The sequence below is a fragment of the Sabethes cyaneus genome, chromosome 3, assembly GCF_943734655.1.
Source record: "Sabethes cyaneus chromosome 3, idSabCyanKW18_F2, whole genome shotgun sequence".
Lineage (NCBI taxonomy): Eukaryota > Metazoa > Arthropoda > Insecta > Diptera > Culicidae > Sabethes > Sabethes cyaneus.
This window is the reverse complement of record NC_071355.1, coordinates 194,593,794-194,602,670: the sequence shown is the minus strand read 5'-3', so window position 1 is coordinate 194,602,670 and position 8,877 is coordinate 194,593,794. Positions and strand designations below refer to the sequence as shown.

Genomic DNA, 8,877 nt, shown 5'->3' with positions numbered 1-8,877 from the left:
TCTACGATAAACTTTGCAAAGTGTTTCGCATCGTCGTTGGGAGACTCTAATCTTATTACGCATTTGCTGTAATCTCGATCTTAATATTTAATTTGTCTAAATTAAGGTGGAGAGATGAACCCATATTTCATGGAAAATTATCTTTATTGCGACAGTACAAATATGAACGTCAATCCAACAGAGTGTCTAATTGTTGAAAAATATTTCCAAAGAAATATTTTAGCAGCTTTTCGTAAAGTAGTTTTTTCATAATAACCAGTCGTTTTGCCACTACGTCAATGGGGAATTTTTATCATCACATCAACTACAGGTTTGCAGACAACAGTCTCAATCAGTCAGTCTGTGTGGCCAGCAACAGTTTTATTTGGAGAAATATTTATTTGGCATTCGCGGATAACACGTTGCTGTTATGGTCTGAAATAAAATGCTATGAGATTCAACCGATGACCTTTTTTTTCTTGTATATGACTGTCATGACATGGTCATGACGTATACTCTTTTCTGGGAGTGAGGAAGTTTGTGGTGCGAAGAATGAATGATAAACTAGATGAACCAGAAAATTTCAATATATAGGCAAAAATATATTGAGTTGTTCAATATATAGGTTGGCAGGTGGGTCCCGCATTTTTTCAGTTGGTACCCGATTGTTTTACTAACTAAACTACTGCCGCACTTTTCGCGGAAAGTACCATTTCGCAGGTGTGATCCCCTTCTTGAACCAACTGAAGGAAAGTAATAGAGGTCAGTAGACCTAGGAAAATAAATAAACCTAGACAGAGGTGAACTCTGCGGGGGGGGGGGGGGGGGGGGCGCAGTGGCCGGCGCTTCCAACGGCGGGTCTTGTGTTACTATGAGTAGTTTTTGGTGGTATTGCTATTGACTAATGTTTTATGGTTTTATGTTTTATGGAGTTTGAAATTTTTCGATTAGTTTTGAGTTGCGCAACAATTTCTGTTTTATTTGCATGAGAATCTTCCCCCCTACCACAGGGGTGAGGGGTCTCAAACCATCATTAAATAAATTCATGCCTCCAAAAACTCTAACATGCCAAATTTGGTTCCAGTTGCTTGAATATTTCTCGAGTTATGAGGAAATTTGTGTTTCATTTGTATGGAAGCCACCCCCGCCCCTCTTTTTTACATGGAGAGGGTCTCACTAAAATTCCTGCCTTTTTCTAAGTTGGATTGAGACCCATCATAAGAACCTTCCCAATAACCCCTGTATACAAATTTTCGCAACATATACAGATAAACAGATAGAAAGAAATAGACCAACGTCGTGTTTTTAGTCTTGACCTTGAAATACGGTCAAGCATATAATTAATATTTTTTGAAACGATGGTTCTACAATTGATGAAGGGACGGTAGGGGAAAGCTTTGAAAAAAAGTTTTGGAATGGAGGGGAAAGAGCAGTAAAAACAAGTTAGATTAAAACTTCTCGATCGGTGGTTTCTACAGTAGACGGAGGAAGAGGCACAATTTGTGTCTAAAAATAACCCTACCAGATACGTCGCTACCTTGATAACTGGGTTGTGCAGTCTCCTTTTGTCCAGCGCCTCTGCGGTTCAAAGATACATGGGTTCCAGCGAGTCACATACCCTGACAGGTTTTGTGGGTTCGAATCCGGTTATAATCTCAGATTATAGCTTGGTTCGACCCATGCACCTTCCAGCATTGGACAAAAGGTAGGAATCAGAACGACTACTTGTTAAGCGCAACCAATAACCCATAACCCCCCCCCCCTCACCTTTCTGCTCTTTCCCCTCTATTCCAAAATAAATTTTCATTACTTTCCCCTACCGTCCCTTTATCAATTGTAGAGCCACCGTTTCAAAAAATATTAGACAGAAAGAAATTTCATTTTTATATACATAGATCTTCTTGCAAGACGCAGTCCTACGTCAAAAATATTGAGAGAAATAAATGTTTCATTGCAGGAAAAACAAAATACCATACATGATGCATTTTCATTGCATTATTGCGGTTTTTTTTTTAAACTAGGCCATTGCAAATTATTTTCAAAGTTTTTGTTACTCCCTTTTTCAAAATCGGCTTTAAAAATCTGAGGGCAAAAAAAAAATTATTGAACCCTTCAGTGGCCCAACATCGGAAGGACAAAAACTTTGTAAAATATTTGGAACGGTCTTATATTACACATCCCAAGTAGCAATTAAAGTTTTATTACGTTCCTCTAGTGGTTTTTAATGACCAATTTCATAAACCGCTAATAAAGCTATGAGTTCCACTAGATCCTTCAAATGACCGCTATAAAACTGCTTTTCGGCCAACGTACCGTGACCCACTCTTCAGAAGGTTTTTAAAACCTCTGTGAAAATCAAGTTATAAGCTCAAGTAGTTTTATCACGCACTTTGTTAATATGAAAATATAAATCCGTGGCAGAAAAGCTGAAGTTTTACTGTCAAATCATCCTGATCGATTTGCTTTTAGCGACCATAATAAACTATCCGATTGAATAATTAACAAAATTTGCAATAGTTTCGCTTTTTGTGTAGCATATAGGCATTAAATTTTGAGCGTGCATATTGGTATGATGGAAAGACAAAATCAACGCGCCATCGAAATTTTGCAGTTTTCGAAAACCAGTTATTTAAACAAAATATATAGTATTAGTCAATTTCAATTTCTAGCAAAATTATTCTAGTTGCTTCTTATAACTTAAAATTTCTGTTGATAATAATGGTTAATGGTCTACATCATTTTTAGCACAGCAAAATTCACTAAAATGGTCGAAACTTTTTTATCTTTCAATATTTTTTCATCAAATTTGGGGGAATTCCCGAAATTCTTTTCTATTTTCATAATGTCTATAGATAATGGCCATATGTCCTATGGCCCCGGAGTTATTCCAGAGTTCCTTGGGGGACCGCGACATGGCTTTTTTAGATAAAGTTGCCAAATATTTCAAATTTGTTTGAAATCTGTTGATTTTTGTAAATATATCATCGACTGTGGACATATCAGTTACTTTGCCGCAGTTACTAGCCATTGCACGCACCATCCGGATCCGGGGGCATACTATGAATCCGGAACTGGCTCCCATAAAGGGACATTTCAGCATCAGTAAAGTATGTCGTGTCGCATATCAAAAAACATCAGCATTCGACAAAATAGCGAAATGTCCCTTGTCGAATGTCGAAGCGAAATGTCTCTCAGAGGCCATATGGTCGATTCCAGGTCCCGTACAAGTTCCTTCGAAATCCGTTCCGTGCTTGAATCAGAAAAGAAACTCTCCCCGGGGCCGGAATCGGTCATATGGCCTCTGAGAGACATGAGCTGATCGCTAGTCGCTATTTTGTCGAATGCTGAGGTTTTTTGATATGCGACACGACATACTTTACTGATGCTGAAATGTCCCTTTATGGGAACCGGTTCCGGATTCAATATCATCAATCATCAATAATCAATAATGAATAATCATCTTTTCCTCAATAATTAAAGTAAGTAATGGTAAAGGCGTTGATAAAATGTTCTACCTGTTGTAGATAAACAACACCAGCTAGCTCGAATCTGTTTTCATGCCATCTCATACGCACAACACAGAAGTTTTCCCTCCATTCAATCCGGAATGGCCTATTCCCATCTGACAGCAAGCCGCGTCAGTCAACGGACGCATGCGCTGGTTTTCCGCCCGCTATAAATTTTCTCTCTGGTATTTATGGCAAACTGGCACCGCACATCGGACGGTGACTGAAAGGAGCACATTCTTCACACATCCGCTGAGGCTGTATAGCACAGCATTCGCAGCTCGTGATATATATGCCTGGCTGTCGTTGGAACTGGTTTCAGTCCATCGCCAAAGCTTTCACCGTGCATTTCGCGTACGAATCGCGCGTTCGGCGGAAGTTTATTATCCATCAGCAGTAGTGATATCTAAACGGTGGAGTGTGAAAGCAACAAGTTGTTTACCAAGTGACAAAACACCGGAAGAGTCTAAGTGTGTCTGTATTTGAACTAACAAGGAGCGGCCGCATAATGGATGCCAAAGTTGAGCCAAATAAAGTGAATTGAACTGGAAAGTGAACAGTGACAGTCTGCTGGAACGTATCAGCTGAGTGAAGATATTTTTGGTTCGGTACTTTGTAATACGGAATCTAATATGCCTCGGATGGTGTCGATTTAGCAAAAGTGTGTTGATAAAAAAATTGTTGAATCTTAAGCAGTAGATTAAAGAGACAGACAGACTTTTAGGAATCTGTGTTGGATATAGAATTCAATCAGTTATCGGGAGGTAATATTTCAACCGTCAAGGTAGGTACCGATAGCAATCAAATAACGTAGACAAATTAACTTCCCACGGTGACGATCGAGCTATGCTAAAGTCATACTTGGAAAAAAGCGTCAACCGAGTTGCTGGAAATGCCGGCCACCCACCAATTCAAATGTCCTCTCATATCTGAAGTACCCGGTAACAGTAATGTTGAAAACGCCCACGCTAAAATTTTTACTTACAACTCAATTTTACGTGTATCTCAATCATATAAAACTTTATCAAGCGTCGCCCACATGCTAAATCAAGAGACTAAAGATGCCTAAAAACTATGACTAAAATCAGGCAGTTTACAGCAGATTGATTTTGGTTATCGGAAAAATCGCCACTGGCTACACACTGTAAGTTGAGTTGTGCTTCTGTGAATGAAGCATCATTAAATCTCGACTGCCTGAGTCGAATCTTCCGTTCGGGTTATTCTTCTCTTTTGCCTATCCTGTCATGTCCTCGAAGAACAAAAATTTTCGGTTGCGAATGTTTTGGTTGTTTTATGACGAGCGCATCTGGTATTACGTCAAACTGTGTTCAGTCAGTCAGAAAACAAGCGGATTATATCCGGGAGCGAATTCACATCTCGTGTCTGCTGCTTTTCGGCTTTAAAGTGATGATAGAGTTACACTTTAAGCAGCACTCTTAGCGGGTTGGATAGCTGATAGAGAGATATAGTGGTAGATAGTGCTGTATTTACAAATATACGAATATTGCTTAAGCGTTATGTCATGTCAATGGAATGTGATTGCGAAGCACCGAACTGAAAGATCATTACCTATGATTCAAAAATTATGAACTTGTTAAAAATTGTTAGTTTTTGTTTAAATTACTACTGTTAGTTTCATGAATATTTGCGAAACAAAAGTAAATTATTCTGAACATAAAACTTGACCTTTTTAACTTTGCGAACTTTTTAACCAAAAAGTTTGTTTTATAGTTTTTGTAAAAATGGAGACCACGCAACTAACCACCCTAAGAAAACTATTGGAAAAATATTACAAAAAACTTTTGTGAAGACCAGAAAGTACTCTCTTTAATACATTCTGTGATACAATACGTTTAAATATATAAATTATGGTTTACCAGCAAAAAAGTTTTTGCAACATACATTTTTCAATTTTAGGTCTTCCTAAAATTTGTCTTCAGAACACTTTTTGGATCTTTAAATATAAATATTTCTTCCGAAGTAAAAACCCAAGCAACAATTCTAAAGTCGCTTGGTTTTATTTGATTTTATAATGGTTTATTGTGGTATGCGGGTTTGTCATGGTGTTGCGCATAATGGCGTCATAATGTCATAAAGTCATAATGGCGGACCGCAAAATTTGTGTTCGTAATATTTGAACACCAAACTTTTAATGGTTATATAACTTAAATTGGTATTATTTTTAGTTGGTGTCGTCATATTGAAATGATTTAAACGTGATCCACTTTTCGCCATCGGTGAATATCAATGGAACGTTCCTAAGCACATCGCGGGAACCAGTGAAGCGGTTGTTGCTCAACGGAAATCCATTCTGTTTTCACTATTCAACTGAAAATTAATTCTATTTTTCGGAAAAAATATAAATAATTTTCCAGACTAGAACAAGATACAAACGATGCTTCTAGGGGTGACGAAAACTGGAGCACAGAAATGGCGAAAACTGGGTCTTGGGGGTCGAAAACTGGCGCCTAAACATGCATGACAAATCTTACAATTACAACGCCTTTTTCAAATATTTGGGCTTGAGCTTTATACTGAAAACGTAGCAAAAATGTTTCTGTTTGATTGAGGCTAAGCAATTCTCATCGATATGGCACTATATGGCAATGAATCTCATTGACCAAACTCGTGTTTTCAGTCTTTGACCTTTGACGTCGCTACATTTATAAGGGGGGTTGCCCAGTCTCCTTTTGTCCAGCGCCTCTATGGTTCAAAGGTACACGGGTACCATCGAGCCACACGCCCTGGCGGGTGTTGTGGGTTCAAATCCGATTATAATCTCTGTTTATAGCTTGGTTCGACCCATGCACCTTCCAGCATTGGACAAAAGGTAGAAGTCACAACGACAACTTGTTAAGCGTAACTACCTATTTAGCCCCCCCCCCCCCCTCCGCCCCTCTTTCGTTCCACTCTTTCCCTTCCATTCCCAAAAAATATTCATTACTTTCCCCTACCGTCCCTCCATCAATTGTAGAACCATTGTTTCAAAAAAAAATATTAATGAATCTCAGTTTTCTTGTTTGCTGTCTGAAATATAGCGATTTCTGGCATCGGTACCCTATTTATCAGTTTTCATGTCAGAATGCATCTTTCCAAAAATTGCAAAAATTTGATGGCGCGTTAATATTAGCTACTTGACATTCTAATATGCACGATAAAATTTAATGCGCTTAAGCTGCACAACTACGGAAACTGCTGAAAATTTATTATATATACTTTGGGTTATTTTATTATCATCGTTGTAAATCAAATCAATCAGGATCATCTGGCAGACCATTTCTGCTCGCGATTATATATTTTCGAGTTAATAAAGCTGTCAAGTGGTTTAGTTTTTTACGCACAAACCTACTTGAGCTTAGAGCCTGACTGTTCAAGAGGTTATAAAAACTTTCTGAAGAGTGGGCCTCTTGGTCAGAAAAAAAGAAGGAAGGAATATACCCAAAAGTTGACCTATGATGTAGTCCAAGCCAAACTTCAATTGATGTGTTCCAATATTTGAGAAAAATATACGAAAAATGCTTTATTTTTTAAAAATACGCTTTGTAATCTACGTGCTTTATGACTCAATAAAAGCTTATGAAATTTATTGTAAAAAGTGCAAGGTTACAGCAATAACCAATGAAATGCACAAATAAAACCGTAACTTTCAAAACAAACAAGTTAGTTACCCTCAAATCCTCAATTAGACCGAAAGAACGAACTTTCATAAATGCGAAGTTCCTTTCTCGAACAAGACTATCATAAACAAAAATTTTTTTAAAGATTAACGAAATGACCGCGTATAAAGTCAGATACAAGTGAATAAAAAGAGAAAAAAATACCCCCTGGTGGTTAATCACACGAACACTTGGCGGACTGCCGGAGCGACTGTCGGCAACGCACTGCATGTTTCTATCGTACTGATCGAGTAGATAACAGTTTATCTTCTCGGCGGTAGAAACGAAGAGCAGTCATACAAAAATAGCATCGTTGTAAGAAGAGTGTGTGGTGCGAATGAAGACAGATAGAAGAGAAGAGTGGAGAATAAAACGAAACTGGGTATTAGACTACGTAATATAACGGGCGGTAGTAGTTTAGTAAGTAAAACATTCGGGTACCAACCGAAAGAGCTTGGGGCGAACCCCACCAGCCATTATCAGTTTATCTAATTGATCATTCTTCGTATCAGACATTTTCTTCCTTTCCAAAAAAATATTTTTGATGGTTTTGCAATGATGCACCACAACATTTTTTCAGTTATTTGTGTTAATTGTGTTTGGTTTATGTTCCAACTTTTTTAAATAGTTGTGATCTTTTTACTAAATTTGTTTTTTCAATAAGATTTTGTTATATTTCAGTAGAAAAGCTATTAAAATTTGTCTCGTGTTAATTTTAGAGCTGGCACAGTTTTCTTCTAATTTTTGTTTCTATTTAGTTTTGTTTGGATTTTGCCATAACTTTGTTTTCTAAAATTAAATAAAAAAGAAAACTTTCCAATTAAATTCTGCTATGTATATAGTAAAATACGTATCTGTCGCGAATAAATATATATAGTAGAATTTAATTGGTTTCAATTCAAGTTTCATTTTTTATTTAATTTCAGGTTTCGCATTCTACTAAGACGCTCCGAAAACTTCAGTCAGTCATAACATTGTTTTAATCCTAATTTTTATCTTAATTGCCTATCATATTTTCTCAGACATTTATTTGATGCACTGAAATTTTGGAAAGCGATATTGACAATTATCATTTTTAATTCCTAATTTTAATTTTTGTATGCTTTGATTTAAAAAGCCACTACAACAGTTTCAATAAAACTAAACTACTTTTCTTCAATATCGCATCATAAAAATTGACTCAAAAAAGTTAATCAGCACAATCGTTTGCGTCAAGCCTACAATTTACATATCTGTTAGTGAATCAATCTAATATCAAGAGAATTTATCTTTTTTAACGAAAATAAGTACGACTCTAAGTGTATCGAAGGATTGTACAAACAAACTCCTTTGCTACTCACAACAAATTATTTCAGCAATCAATACCAATCAAACCCACTCTCTGTTCTCATGTAACGAGTTGAAATTTTACCTATAAGCTGCCGTTCTTCAGTATACATATTCCAATCGAATTATTCTTCAAATAAGCGTGGTACGAGCAGGAAAATCTCTTTGTTCTTTCTTTCCCTAGCACGCACACATCGCTTGCTAATGGGAAAATATCATTTAACAACCGTAGGTAGAATTCCTTTGCTCTATAGCTCTAGAACACTCATGTTTTATTTCTTTTTTTGGTTCAATTTCTTTTCTTCGGACGCATTTTCTCACTCGAATCATGGCCCGCTGCTGATTGTGTTAATGTATACAAACATCCAAATAAAGACATTTGATGACACGTGGTAGTAAAATCTACCAGT

The 8,877-nt window shown here is 37.0% G+C and overlaps 1 protein-coding gene across 1 annotated transcript in view; it reads left to right on the top strand.

Moving 5' to 3' along the window:
- Positions 1-4,167: 4,167 nt before the first annotated feature.
- LOC128743829 (ras-related and estrogen-regulated growth inhibitor-like protein) overlaps positions 4,168-8,877 on the top strand; it is a 45,501-nt gene continuing 40,791 nt past the window's right edge. The window contains exon 1 of the mRNA XM_053840508.1: positions 4,168-4,269. The gene's annotated coding sequence lies outside the window, so the exon portion shown is untranslated. The remainder of the gene's footprint in view (positions 4,270-8,877) is intronic.